Here is a 16,439-nt window from a genome sequence, read left to right as displayed (position 1 = left end):
ATATATATATATCAACCAAGCCCGACTCTCCCTTTCCCAACTCTTTCTACCTACCTCTCATCTTCATCTCTTTTCTTCTCTCTCTCTCTCTCTCTCTCTCTCTCTAAACCCCACACACCCACAAACTCTCTCTAAACCCCACACACCCACAAACTCCATCAAACCACACCATCACCAACTTTCACCCTCCTTTCTCCTCACCACCATCTCACCATCGGCGTCTTATTTCTTTTCCGTTCGTCGAATCTTCGGTGACCAACATTTTTTTCTGGCGAATCATTTTTCTTCCCCTCTTTCTTCACTACTTCAAGGTAAATCATCCCTTTTTGTTTCAAATTTCATAATTCTTTTCTCAATCTTGCGTTGTAGTGAGATAATAGGGTTAGTTTACCATAGATCCAGTGTTTATCCTTAAAAAAAAAAAAAAATACTAACTGGACAAGAAGACGATCGCCGCACGTGTGGCCCTCTCCGGCGCACGTGTGGTTCAAAACGAGAAAAAAAAAACCCTCAGAAATCATGGTGTTAATAATAATACTAATTTAGTTTTTTTTTTAATTTGTTATATTTGTTTAGTTTAAATTGTTTCGTTAGTAATTCTTATTAGTTTAATTAGTTCATGGATGGTTTTGGTTTTATTTTTATTTTATTTTATTTGTTTAGTTAGTGATTTTGTTTTTATTTTTCTTCTATGCTGTAATTGTTCATTTAATTATTAAGTAGTTTAGTTTTTATTTTATCTTATTTTATTGTCTGAATTTTTATTTTATTTTATTTTACTTTCTTCTCTTCTACTAACTTAGATTGTTTAATTTTATTTTATTTTCTTATTTATTTCAACTTTGTAGTTCCACTGTGTGTTTGTAAATAACTAAATAACAATCAATTCTGTGGTGTGAGGATGATGCGGTTTTGAGTGATTTATGCATACATGCTATATTTGATGAGTGTTAATATAATAGTTCCACATTTTTGGTTGTGTTGGGTGCATTATTTTGTGCAGATATGGCTTCATCATCCCGTCGAGCACCCAAACGGCCTCACAATGCCAACATTGCATTTAGGGATATGCCAACCGATGCTTGGGCCACCAAATCAGTTGCATGTGATACATCATTTGATGTGGACTTCTTTCGTCGCCATCAAACCACTACGTGAAGTATTCAACAACTTGAAGACTGGGGCCTCCTGGGCATCTGCACTGTCATTGAACCAACATACCCGCGCATTGTACAACTCTTCTATCAACATATGTACATCAGTGACGAGGCCCCGGGAGCTCTTTGCTCCCTTGTTGACGGAGTAGAGTTAGTGGTCACTCCAGCTTCAATTGCCGAGGTCCTCCACTGGTCCATGGACCCTATTAATGCAGAACAGTTCCTGGTATTCACTCGGGAACTCGCCATCCCGGCACTGGTGACTGAGTTTTATGAGGGGCGTCAGGAGGATGACAACCGTACGAGCATCCGGCGGGCTAATTTACCACGCCGCCTTCTTTTCCTCGATGTGGTACTGAAAAAGAATGCCATTCCTATTAGCCACAAGGAAGAGCGGCGAGGGAACTTCCTTCGTGCCTTACATCGATTTGACTTCGGGTTTTGGATTGACATCCCTACCTTGATCTACAACCAGATGCATCGAATCCTTGATGAAGTCAAAATACGCAATACCCCACATGGGCCCTTCCTTTTGCCAATCTCATCACTGCGCTCATCAAAGACCAAGACATATACCCACTTCAGGCCAATGAGGTTCAGCTTTCGCCGCCCACATTTTATAGTAAAACCCACTGGCGCCAAACCACTGCTCGTCTGCCGCCTCCACTAGTCCTCCCCGACGCCCCGGCCAATCCTAATGATGCTCCAGTCGAGCCCGCCGCCGCACCAGCGCCAGCACCACCGCCATTCCGTATGACGAGGGCGTAATATCATGCTCTTTTGGATAATCAAGCCGCCATTTAGCAATCTGTGGTTGATCTCCGGACCGACTACCAAGCTTATCAGGATTACTCACAGGCGACATTTGATGGGTATTAGCAGTCAGTTGCCTCTCTGCAAACTGACTTTTATGCATACCGGGATTTGAGTGGGCAGCGACTTGATCAGTTTGATCAGCGATTTGATCAGTTTGATCAGCGGTTTGATCAGCATGGCACTAGAGTTCATGATGAGGCGTTCGAGACTCGGACACTGATGCATGCCCTATTTGAGCAACATTTCCCACCACTACCGGATCCACATCAGTGATTTCTATATATTTCCTTTATTTTCTTCCCTTCTTCATTTTGCTTTGTTTTATTTTATTTTTCTTTTCTTTTATACTGTACAAAAAAAAAAAAAGTGAGAGAGTGTGTGTGTGTTCGGGTGTCCTTGCCTCGCTGGATGTGCGCCCACGCTGTCTGGTAAGATCCTCTCGCTCATTTTACTATCTAATGTAAACTTGCTTACATTGAGGACAATGTTATATTCCAGTTGAGGGGTGAGGGTATTTGTAATAACCATTCATGTTCGTACTTGCAGCATTTGATTGCACCACTTCACTTAATGTTTACTTTGTGCCAGTATGGTAATGATATGAGCATATGCTAATTGGGGAACATAGTGGGCTTGTATGAAAAGGGTTTATTGGGTAAATACTCACTTGTGATGTTTGCACTAGGATAGTTGTTTGTGTTTGTGGTATTAGTGCACTTGTTATGAGTATGCCTTAATTCACATGAACACACTATCATAGTAGTGACCTCTTTATTATAATCCCTGGTGTACATCATTGATAATGGCTAAGGTTGCAGAAAACAATAAATGAGTAGCCAAGATTCTTGTTAAAAAAAAAAAAACTTGACTTGTTTAGGTTTGTAGCCTCTTTAACTCGAGTTATTAAGCCCGTAGGGGTGTCTCTACACCTAGTGCCCTAAAACTGTCTGGTTTGGGAGTCATTGGCCCAATACTTGCTACATGGGTTAATTAGAAAGCTTAAGGGGCCTAGACATTGCACAGTTAAGGAAAAATAAAGAGAATGACTAGTTCGAATTCATAGCCTTTTCAGCTCGAGTTATTAAGCCTGTAGGGGTGTCTCTACACGTAGTGCCCTAAAACCGTCTGGTTTGGGAGTCATTGACCCAATGCTTGTTACATGGGCTGACTAGAAAGCTTAATGAATCAGGATATTGCACAGTCTTTTATCAAAAAAATATATATATATATGAGAAACTTGGTTGCAATAGTTTAGTTTTTCTGTATATGTTGAGTGTTATTATGAGTTACACTGGGCTATTATAGTGGACAGTTAACTAATATGGAGATTACACTTTACACCGAGGGCACTAATGATGTGTCTACTAGCATTCACAAGTACAGGGGACTCTACTTTTGTATTAACTGAATTGTGGTTTAAGCTCAATAGATTCCTTATACTTGTCCACTATGCCTTCAATGACTCATCATGTTTTAATATCACACTATAGTGGCACATAAGTTGGTTGTTGTGGGGAGTAGTGTGGTTAATTGTTGTTAAGCAGATATGAATATGTTGATGTTTGTGGGTATCATTTCTGAAAACCCTCACGGGACTATACTCGTCCACTTGGGGTAACCTTGTGGCTAAAAGGCTTGTTGCATATGCTAAATGCAATCGTGATCCCTACGAAAGTGACTGAGAGTATTTTACTTTTCTTTTTTTTCTTTTGTTTTGCTTGAGGACTAGCAAAATGTAAGTTGAGGGGTGTGATGTAGGCCGAAAGGTACCACATTGAGGCCACTTAAGTTATATTTTTAGTCTTTTAATTTTTGTTTATTTGGTGGAGATGATGTGTTTTGTGCACTTATACAGATTTGGCATGAAATATGAAAATTCAATCAAAAAGGGGCACGAAAGCAGATCCTCCATGTGAGAAGTGAAGAATCCGAGTGTGAAACCCCATATTTTTATATAATATAATAATAATATATATTTTTAATTTTCTTAAATAATTAGTCACAAAATTTTGAATTTAATAGTCTGTATATTTTTATACTGAACATTTATTTAAAATAAAATATTTTTTTGACTTTATATTATCACTCAATATAAATTTATGAACCTTATGATATTTTTATTCAAATTACACTGAAACCTAATATTTTATATACTAAAACCCAAAAAAAAAAAAATTATATATATATATATATACATATTTAATCAGACTCTAATGGAAGTCAATTAGACTAATTAAATTAGGTGGGATTTGAGATTAGATATAATTAACTAATTTTGTGTCAATCAAGACTTATTAAGAATATGTATTATTTAATTAAATCAATCTTAATCATAAATTAAACTATGGAAGAAAAAAAAAATTATGGGTGTATATGAAGTGAGGGTGTGCTGAGAAACCCAAGTGTGTGTACAAAGAAATCTGTTTGTGTGTGCATGTGTAAGTGATGTGCTGGAAGCTTGACCAAGGTGCACGTGTGCAATATGTGTCAACAAGAGAGGTGCATGTGTGTGTGTGTATAACTAAGGAGTTAAAGGTGTTTGGGTTAGGAATTGGTGGGTATGTGCTGTGAGAGTCCTAGAGTGGGTATGTCTAAGATGGCACGGGACTTATTTGAACCCTTTTCGGTATTCAGTTTTGGAATAAGGGTGGATGTGCAGGTGGCACACAGGGAAGTTACTTACCCCTGGCAGACCGTTTCCTTGGGGCAGACCACGGATCCCACTACTTGGGTATATAACTCCGAACGTGGGCATCCCTAGTAGTTACGGTTGGTAACACTTTAATATTTGACCAAGGGAGGGTTTCAAATTAACCGTTGCCATGCTTAGTGGTTGGTAAGTTAAATATCTTTGGTGAGATTTCGAGTGTCACCTAATTTATTAAAAATTATTGAAATTATTCTAAGGGTTGTAATTTAAGTTAAATCTCTTTGGTGAGATTTCGAGTGTCACCTAATTTACTAAAATTATTGAAATTATTCTAATGGTTGTAATTTATGTTTACAATTATATTGTTATCTCATGTTTAGAACTTCATTATTTTTCTCTTAAAAAGAATGGTAGGTTGGCTATGTTTTCTTACTGTGTTGCAAAACTCATGGCATATATTTTTGTTGCCCTGGCGTTTTATGCCAGGTTTTAGCGAGGAAATAATTGAAGCTGAAATGGAATTGACGCTAACGTAGAGCCTTGGCTGACTTGAAATCATAGCAAAAGTCGAATAACTTTATTATCCTATATATTAGCTATTAAGGACCTTATAATTTTATTGATGTTGTATTTGGATAATGTTAAGTTTTTATTTAATATTATTTGAACCTTTGGTTATGTACGAGAGTTGGAATGCCCTATTAAGATGTCAACTTTTTAGTTTATTAAGTCATTTTGTTTATTTAATTTCCCTTGATGTTTCAAAAAAGAAAATTTGAGGCGTCACAACATGGTATCAGGGCTCTAGGTTAGAATACCTAGGGACGGTGGAAGAGGTTTAACCTCAATTGAGGAGTAGTGTCATGTGTTAGAAGGAATAGAATTGTGTAACTCATAGTTTTTGAGAGCTTTATGCTAATCATAGTAACTATCATTGTTTGATGCTAACTGGGTTGACGCTAAATTTGTCGGATGTAAAATCATCACTGCTCTATCTTCATTGAACCTTTCCAATTCGACAAAGTATTGCCTTAAGATGATCAATTGGTAATTTTTGAGTCATGTTTATTGTATCTTGTATGTTGTTCTCTTAAAAACCGATTGCACTCTTTTAATCTTTACAGGGTGAAGAATCTCAGGTGTTTGGTTTGAAATGTGTATGGCCAAACACAATTTCAATTCAAATATCTAGTTTGGTCACCAGCTCCATAATCTTAACCCTATTAAAAGTTCAAAACTATCATGTCATCCGACTTTACCGTCTGCTCAAATTCCTTTTGAATTCTTATGCTAGTTATGCTATGGTCGTAGCCACGTCATACTCTTTCTTCTCTACTATAATTGTGTGGATCTTGGGATTAGAGCTTGAACGATTAGAAACACCTATAAGTGTAGCTTCACAGCTAGGAGGTCAAACTCGAGTAGATAACGTCTGCAAATCATGTGAACTAGGAGTCTCTAATTTACGTTTAACTTGCGACCTACGAGTCATGGAAATTTCAGACTTTGACGTTATCCTAGGAATGGACTGGTTATCAGCCCATAGAGCCACCATTGATTGCTATCGGAAGACGGTGATTGCTTACTCTCAGGACGGAACGCGATTCCAATTTAAGGGGGATAGACAAGATTCCCTATCACTGACACTTGGAAATTCAAAGTGGCACAATCACCTAGTTGGGTGGCTAGCCAGCTTAGTTCTGGAAGATAAAGATCGTATGGAACTAGGGCTATGAATATGCTGATGTGTTCCCAGAGGAATTACCAAGACTACCCCCAAAGCGAGAAGTAGACTTTACCATTGAACTACAACCTGGTACATCACCGATTTTAATGGCACCACATCGTCTGGCACCAGCTGAATTGAGAAAGCTAAAGACATAGTTGCAAGAATTATTGGACAAGGAATTTATAAGGCCAAGCACGTCCCTGTGGGAAGCACCAACCTTATTTGCTAAAAAGAAAGATGGGACACTCAGGTTGTGCATTGATTATCGACAACTCAATAGTCACCATTAAGAATCGGTATCCACTACCTCGGATTGATGACCTTTTCAATCAGCTTAGAGGGGCAAAGTATTTCTCAAAGATAGACCTCAGGTCGGGGTATCACCAATTGCGTGTTCAGGAAGAAGATATTCTTAAGACTGCGTTTCGAACCTATTACAGCCACTATGAATTCGTAGTGATGCCATTCGGCCTAACCAATGCACCAGACATGTTCATGAGCTTAACGAACAAAATATTCACGCTTTACTTAGATCAAATTGTGGTAGTTTTCATAAAATATATTTTGGTGTATTTCAAGTCTGAAGGAGACCATGAATAACATTTGAGAATAGTACTTCAAACTTTGAGAGAAAACCAGTTGTATGCTAAGGCTAGTAAATGTGAGTTCTGGATGGGGGAAGTAAGGTTTTTGGATCACGTGGTATCTGACAAGGAAATATTAGTAGACCTAACTAAAGTAGAAACAGTGACAGAATGGAAGCAACCTAAGAACACATTTGAGATTCGTAGTTTCTAGGATTCGCCGGTTACTATCGAAGATTCAAGACTTCTCAAAACTGGCCAAACCAATGACACATATTGACTCAAAAGAGGGTAAGTTTGAATGGAACGAGTCTTGCGAAAATTCATTCCAAGAACTCAAGAAAAGATTGACGAGCGCCCCTATTCTCCTAGTGCCAGAACGTGACGTTGGGTACAACGTGTATTGTGATGCTCCCAAAGAAGGTCTGGGGTGCGTAATGATGCAAAATAGCAAGGAGGTGAAATTGATAAGTTAAATCAGTTTAATTTCAAGTATTGGACCCTATGAAAGTGTAATCAAATACTCGATTCAGTTTAATAAAACTAAGGTTTAATCAATTGGGTCCGAATTGGAGTTAATTGAGTTGTGAGGATTGAGAATTTAGATTATTATGAATTAAATTTATTTATGAGGTGCTCAATTGAATATGTAATTTATAGATGGAGATTTTGAGTTTGATATGAAATTGAAGGCCTTGAAGGTTAGAGAAACCAAAATTGATGAGCTCAATAAGTTTAATTTGATAATTGGAGCATTTTGGGGATTTGATTTGAAATCTGATTCAGAATGATAAATTAACCAAAATTAATTGGGCCTTTATGGATGTCAAATTCGACCAATTAAATTATGTACGAGTCTAGAAGTTAGAGTGTTTATGGGTGTGGGTGTATTGAGAAATCCGCTGTGTGTGTGCATGTGAGTGATACGATGGAACCTCAATGAAATGTGCTAGTGTCCAGGTGCACACGTGGTGTGGAATGGAAGATGGGAGAGGATGTGAATGAGGTAAAACTGGAAACTAATAACATAATAGTAGAGTTCGCCAATCGGTTACCCACAACTTTTCAAAACCCAAGGACAACTTAAATTTCAGGGACGAAATTTTTGTAAGGAGGATAGATTGTGAAACCCCATATTTTTATATAATAATAATAATAATATATATTTTTAATTTTCTTAAATAATTAGTCACAATATTTTGAATTTAATAGTCTTTATATTTTTATACTGAACATTTATTTAAAATAAAATATTTTTTTGACTTTATATTATCACTCAATATAAATTTATGAACCTTATGATATTTTTATTCAAATTACACTGAAACCTAATATTTTATATACTAAAACCCAAAAAAAAAAAAATTATATATATATATACATATTTAATCAGACTCTAATGGAAGTCAATTAGACTAATTAAATTAGGTGGGATTTGAGATTAGATATAATTAACTAATTTTGTGTCAATCAAGACTTATTAAGAATATGTATTATTTAATTAAATAAATCTTAATCATAAATTAAACTCTGGAAGGAAAAAAAAAAAATTATGGGTGTATATGAAGTGAGGGTGTGCTGAGAAACCCAAGTGTGTGTACAAAGAAATCTGTTTGTGTGTGCATGTGTAAGTGATGTGCTGGAAGCTTGACCAAGGTGCACGTGTGCAATATGTGTCAACAAGAGAGGTGCATGTGTGTGTGTATAACTAAGGAGTTAAAGGTGTTTGGGTTAGGAATTGGTGGATATGTGCTGTGAGAGTCCTAGAGGGAGAGAGAGAGAGAGAGAGAGAGAGCCAAGAATGAGAGAGAGGGAGTGAAAAATAAGAGAGTATTGAAGCCTATTCAATTTTCTTTGCTAGAAGGAATTTCATGGGAAGCAAAAAAAAAAAAAAAAAAAAAAAATTAAAGAAAGGAAGATCTTGAAGGCTAATAGGTAAGAAAACCCTCTCAACCTTCTCATTTTTTTTATATAATTGAAATTTTCAGATTGTATACATAGGATACATTGTCTAAACTGTTTTGAATCTGCCAGCATGTTTACCCGAATTTTTAGATAATTTTACACTCAAAATTTCGAGATGATTTCTTCTACAAAGTTGTTGATAATGATGTCTAGTTTGTCCAGAAATTTTTGGAAATAATTTTTGAGCTTTCTACGAATTTATACAAATTTTTAACTAAATCTAAAACTGTGTTGAGAATAAACTGTTTTGAATCTGCCAGCATGTTTACCCGAATTTTTAGATAATTTTATACTCAAAATTTAGAGATGATTTCTTCTACAAAGTTGTTGATAATGATGTCTAGTTTATCCAGAAATTTTTGAAAACAATTTTTGAGCTTTCTACGAATTTATACAAATTTTTAACTAAATCTGAAACTGTGTGACAGATTTTACCATGTATTTGAAAATTTATTTAAAATTTTATACTAAGCCAAATCTGGTAATTTCTAACTAAAAGATGAAATTTGAGAAGTCTAGTTTCATGATAAATTTTTAGATTATGGATTTGATCTATAAAATTAAGTATGTAATTAATGTAAGGAAATGTGACAAATCTGTGTCATAAAGATTGCTGGAAATTTTACAGGATTATTTACATCTTATTTTTCTGAAATTCTTTCTGAAAAGTGACCTAAACATCCACATTGAGTATTCTGTTCAATTGCATGAATTTTTGGATTGTGTAAATAGTTTATTTATAATTTTAATATCTAAGTTATTATGTTCATACCATTGTTTAAATTAATTGTCTGTTAAATTTTGGACATTAAATTATTAATGTGTGACATGTATAATGTTTTATATTTTAGTTGGTATAACATTATTAGTGATTGAGATTTGAATAATTTGTGTTCAATATATGAAGTTACTGATAAAGGATTAATACTAGTTGTTCAGGGTGAGTCTTGATTTTAAAGAGTGTATGAAATCAAGGGATTGACGGTTAATACCGGTCATTCAGGGTGGGCCCTGGTTTTGAGAATTCTCACGTAAATTGTGTTGTGAAACTCTAAGATGGCACGGGACTTATTTGAACCCTTTTCGGTATTCGGTTTTGGAATAAGGGTGGATGTGCAGGTGGCACACAGGGAAGTTACTTACCCCTGGCAGACCGTTTCCTTGGGGCAGACCACGGATGCCACTACTTGGGTATATAACTCCGGACGTGGGCATCCCTGGTAGTTACGGTTGGTAACACTTTAATATTTGACCAAGGGAGGGTTTCAAATTAACCGTTGCCATGCTTAGTGGTTGGTAAGTTAAATCTCTTTGGTGAGATTTCGAGTGTCACCTAATTTATTAAAAATTATTGAAATTATTCTAAGGGTTGTAATTTAAGTTAAATCTCTTTGGTGAGATTTCGAGTGTCACCTAATTTACTAAAATTATTGAAATTATTCTAATGGTTGTAATTTATGTTTACAATTATATTGTTATCTCATGTTTAGAACCTCATTATTTTTCTCTTAAAAAAAATAGTAGGTTGGCTATGTTTTCTTACTATGTTGCAAAACTCATGGCATATATTTTTGTTGCCCTGGCGTTTTATGCCAGGTTTTAGCGAGGAAATAATTGAAGCTGAAATGGAATTGACGCTAACGTAGAGCCTTGGCTGACTTGAAATCATAGCAAAAGTCGAATAACTTTATTATCCTATATATTAGCTATTAAGGACCTTATAATTTCATTGATGTTGTATTTGGATAATGTTAAGTTTTTATTTAATATTATTTGAACCTTTGGTTATGTACGAGAGTTGGAAAGCCCTATTAAGATGTCAACTTTTTAGTTTATTAAGTCATTTTGTTTATTTAATTTCCCTTGATGTTTCAAAAAAGAAAATTTGGGGCGTCACACCGAGCCAGCTAGACTACCGTACGTGCGGCCCACCACCGCTCGAGCGGCCCACATAGGCGCACGAGCGGCCCATCTAGGGACGCGTGCACAGAATTTTTGGTCTGTTTTGTTGCAAATAAAAGACAAAAAAATAATCAAACCTAGGGTTCAAAAAATGAATGCAGAGAAAAGGGAGGTTAGGGTTCTAAAGAGGTGATATTCTACCAAAGCTTGAAGGATATTTCCATGGGGGTTTCTTCCTCATCTTCATCTTTCCACTCCTTCATGAGTGGCTAGTCGTCTTTTCTAGGGTTTTGATGAAACCCTAGCCATGTAATAGGATTTCTTATTAGCTTTAATTGTGAATTGGTTTGAATGGATGTATGGATGATTTAGAAGCTTTTAATATTTGTTTTTTTCATCTCTTCAAGCATTTTACTCTCTGTGATTGTTTAATACTTTCCATACATTAGTTTTCTTCGTGTTTGTATTCAAAGTACGAGACGAGTCATGCTATGAGAGAAGGGTCGTATTGCTACCATAGTTTAGCGCAAACCACTCGTACTACTCGGGATGATTCATGCCTGTATGTTGAATACAACAACCCTCTTGATCAATATTTCAAACTTGTAGTTGTGAAATATTGGACAGTTCAAACCGAATCGCAATTGTTGGCCAATGTTAAGTCTCATCCATATGGTTAGTGGTGAATTCTCTGCCCTAGGATTTTTTCCGAAAATTATTATCTCAAACTCTAATTTTAATTGTAAGTATAATTCCTCAATTTCATTTAATTACTGTTTAGTTATAAAATCAATCTTATCTTTTTAATCAAAATTAATTTAGGGATTTTGCGATTGAATTAATCTAATTTCACATTTATCCCTGTGGATCGATACTTGGACTTGCCATTATTCTGATAGAATTTGGTATAGTTTAGTGATTTATATTTGGTGTGTTCAACGACCCATCACAAGCCAATACTCCGCAATTAAAAAAATTAAAATTAAAATGCACATTAGTTAGTGCTCTACAATCTCACCAAACAATGTACACTTGCTAGTGCTACTACTGCCAATCACATTTTAACAGTTCTTTGCAAATTATAAACCTGAAATATAGTGAGAAAAATAGAGAAAAAAAGGCACTGCTATAATTTTTTTAACCACAAAGCACTCCTATATAAAGATCGCTTAAATGGTGAAATTTACTCTCTCTCTATAAAAATAAAAATAAAAAATCCCTAAAAAATAGCCAAATTAAAAGGATTTGAAATAAAAAATAACTAAGGTTTTGTATTTCCAAATCACGTCAACTGTTAAAAAATATGCTAATTCTTGTGATACCCGCCAACAAATAGCAAAATACATAAATCAAAATAGCATGCAAAAGTCATTCTATTGAGCAGTTATAATAGGCTTCTCATATCATGCAAAAGTCATTCTATTTCAGTATACAACTCTAACATCTACCGAAACCACTCACAGGAACGCTACAAAGACTTCCACAATACCACCATTCAAAAGAAAGAAAGATTAAGGAGAAAAGAAGAGGAGAGGGGTGGGGTGGGGTGGGGGAAGCACAAAATACCAAAAGATCCAACAAAAGACCCAATAAGTAATAGACCCCAAAAAAAATAAATTTTCTAAAATTTTATGAGTAATGAAATAGATAAAATATATATATATATATATATATATATATATAATGTTTAGAGTTTATACCTTTGATTATATCAAAAACCCATAAATAGATGACCTACAACAAAAAAATACACCACAACATGAAAATGACGGAAAGAAACAAATTGAAATTTAGGAAAATTAATTATTAAAGGGAGAAAGACACTCCCATATTTATCAAAACTTTAAATGGAAAATCTTAACAAAGAAATCGAAATTGTTTCCTAAAAAATGGCCTAAGTAAAAGGCTTCCAGAGCCATTCAATTGATAATTTACTTGTGACTAAAGCCATTCCCAAATATATTCTAATCCCAACTTAAACCAATGCCTTGTAGATAGTGTAACTTTATGATGACTATTACATAAAAGAACAATTCAATCCAATAAAACATAGCCCAAGAAATGTAATGCTGACAAAACAAAATTCTCAGACCAACCTGAATGTAAAATGAAACTACTCCCATGTCCTTTTTATTAGTCCTAGCAATAGTATGTCCCAAAAAAACCACCACTCTTCAGGCTATCAAATATTAATACAACTTGCCCATTAAAAATCAGCATATATATTGATTAAAGATCAACATCCAATTGTCCATGTAGTGACAAAAACCCATTAGACGTTATGTGTGAAATAATGAGAGAAAAAGATAGGGCTAACCAAAACAAAAAGAGAACGCTGGTTTTTAAATAAATAAAAAAAAGAAAAAGAAGAAGAAAAAGAAAGTGACAAAAATCCAATAGGCTTTATGTGTGAAAGAATGAAAGGAGAAGCGAGTGTTAACCAAAACCAACAGAGCATGCTATTTTATATATATATATATGTATATATAAGAAGAAGAAGAAGAAGAAGAAGAAGAAGAAGAAGAAGAAAAAGAAGCAGCCTATCACAGTTTGTAATAAGGTGCTGATGGCTAAAACAATCAAATCCAAAATTCAAAACTTATTAAGCTCAAGAAATTCAAATCAGAATATGCAAAATGAAACTGAGTAATGACAATTTCCATCTAAGCAAGCAAAAACTAATTTTTCCAATCCAAAATAGATGTATCCACCATGTTCCCATCTTCATCTCCACTTCTTCCTTCATGCTTCTTGTTTTTTCTGTAAATCCAAACTCCAAATAATGTGTCCAAGGATTTGGCAACTAAAACTAAGTTAACAATGACAATATAATGGATTACTTGATATTGGAAGCACTACAAAATTTTATAGAAAAACTATGCCACACTCGATTAATACTATTTCATAAGAGTCTTCAATTTTGTAGAGTATAAGCAAAGATATATGCACAGTAAGTTTTAAACACCAAAAAAGCATACCTGTCAATGCCTACTGCTGCCAATCACAAAAGAGAGAGAGAGAGAGAGAGAGAGAGAGAGAGAGAGAGAATAAGAAATGGACCATAATAACTAAAAAAATACACTTTCAGTTTATAAGAAAAAATTATAGATTAAATTTATACAATTATTTTGTAGAAAAAAACCATGCTCATCTTTAGAAACTTTACAATAAAATAGTTTATGCATGCTCCAAAATATACACATTCCGTAGTGATTGCTTTACTTGCTAAATATTCCAAAAATAAACTCAAAAAGTAATGATTGAAGAACCATACTGAGAGGGAATAAAAATAACTATAGGAATTATATGGGTCCTGACACTGCCACGTGGCGTAATTATTAATTATCATGTGTATGACAGTTGTCAAATTCTTATCAAACACTGCATTAGTGTTTTATGTTGTGCAAAACTCATCAGGATATGAGATCTTATCGATATAGAAGTCCTTCACAGCCGAAGATTGTTTGGGATACGACTTCTAGAACATTCAAATTACTTTCTAAGTAAGTCACTGGATATTATAAATAGGCAACACCCTCATGGGTTGAGGTACGCAATTTCTCTCTATGAATTAGTCTATTAAATATTTTGATAATATTGGAGGACTGACTTGGGCGTCGGAGGGCCCCCGGCTACGGCTAGGGGTGTTTTGTCTTGCAGCTAGCAATCGCGTGGTGGTGCTGATCATCTTCTTTGTTGGATTTCTTTATTAACAAGTACATGATTTTTCTTTGCCCGTACAATTGGCGCCATCTATGGGAATCGACTAAATCTTACAAAGAAGATGAATTCACAATTATCAACACGAAGATACATTAGAACAAGTTATGGCAGAAAACTTTTTAAATTCAAGTTGAAAGAGATTTGTTCATATGGTATTATTTGTTTGGATGTATCTATTTTTAACCATTCAATGAATCAGGAAAGAGTATTAAATTGGCTAAGGGACATATTCCCAAGCCATGTAAAGCAACAAGTCCATAATGATGCTGTAGCAGCTTTGCTAGTGGGACAATGCGTAAGCTTCGTGGATGCGATTTGATTGCCCCTGAATTTAATTTGGGTCACATCGAGCAGGACTATAGCCTAACATCACTAATTTTATTTGAGCGCCAAACCTGATTCAATGAGAGAACAAAGCAGTTCTGTGGAGTAAGATTTTTGTATTATTATTTTGGACATGGAGGCATGATTATCAGTTATTATGCTGCGGAGCATAAATCTTATGCATTATATCGGATTTTTATGATCTACGACGTATGGGTTTTATGCATTATCATGTTGGACATGGAGGTATTATTATCAATTATTATTCTACCGAGCATAGATTTTATACATTATGTCAAATTTGATTATCTATGGAGCATGGAGTTTATGCATTATTATTCCAACCACAAATACATGGAAAATCAAATTATTATATCAAATTTTTATTATCTGAAAAATGTGATTTTTTATACCAAACGTGGATGAAGACTATTATTTGGGTCAAATATGCTGAGATGGAGTTCGCGCTTTATGGATCATGGGGGCAATATGAATTACGCTACCCTTTGGTTACAAATTTTATCTCTTTGCCAAGCTAGTTTGGGCAAAACATAAGTTGGCAGGTTTAACCAACTTAAAAAATCTTTATTGAGCGGGTTTTACTTGGTGAAGTAGATTGGCAGGTTTGACCAATTTTAAAAATCTTTGTCAAATAAAGCAGGTTGGCAGGTTTGACTAACTTGAAAAATCTTTGTCGAACGGGTTTTGCTTGGTGAAGTAGATTGGAAAGTTTGACCAACTTTGAAAATTTTGTCGAGCAAAGTAGGTTGACAGGTTTGACCAACTTGAAAAATCTTTGTCGAGCGGGTTTTGCTTGGTGAAGTAGGTTGGCAGGTTTGACCAACTTTGAAAATCTTTGTAGAGCAGGTTTTGCTCAGCAAAGTAGGTTGGCAGGTTTAACTAACTTGAAAAATCTTTGTCGAGTGGGTTTTGCTTGGTGAAGTAGGTTGGCAGGTTTGACCAACTTTGAAAATCTTTGTAAAACGGGTTTTTCTCAGCAAAGTAGGTTGGCAGGTTTGACCAACTTGAAAAATCTTTGTCGAGCGGGTTTTGCTTGGCAAAATGGGTTTGCAGGTTTGACCAACTTTGAAAATTTTTGTAGAGTAAGTTGGTGGTTTGTCCAACAGCGGAATTCCTTGCCGAGCGGGTTTTGCTTGCCAATAAGAAAGTTGGTGTTTTGGTAGTTTCTAACAAGACTAGGCGTACTTGGAATAAGCCCTAATGAGATTAGGTATTTTCGGAATAAGTCCTAACGAGGTTAGGCATTCTTGGAATAAGTCCTAGCAAGACTAGGCATTTTCAGAATAAGTTTTAACGAGGTTAGGCATTCTTGGATTAAGTCCTAAAAAGGCATTTTCAGAATAAGTCCTAACGATGTTAGGCATTCTTAGAATAAGTCCTAGCAAGGCTAGGCATTTTCGGAATAAGTCCTAACAAGGTTAGACATTCTTGGAATAAGTTTTAGCAAGGCTAAGTATTTTCGAAATAAGTTCTAATAGAGTCATGCATTTTGGAATAAGCCCTAGCACCCATGTATGGTTTTATCTAGGCATTATTACAGAACTATTTTTATCAGAACAACAGAAAGC

This window comes from Camellia sinensis, chromosome 15 (assembly GCF_055761805.1).
Source record: "Camellia sinensis isolate YWXY chromosome 15, ASM5576180v1, whole genome shotgun sequence".
Taxonomy (NCBI): Eukaryota; Viridiplantae; Streptophyta; class Magnoliopsida; order Ericales; family Theaceae; genus Camellia; species Camellia sinensis.
The sequence above is the reverse complement of the archived record's forward strand: the minus strand, read 5'-3'. Positions refer to the sequence as shown.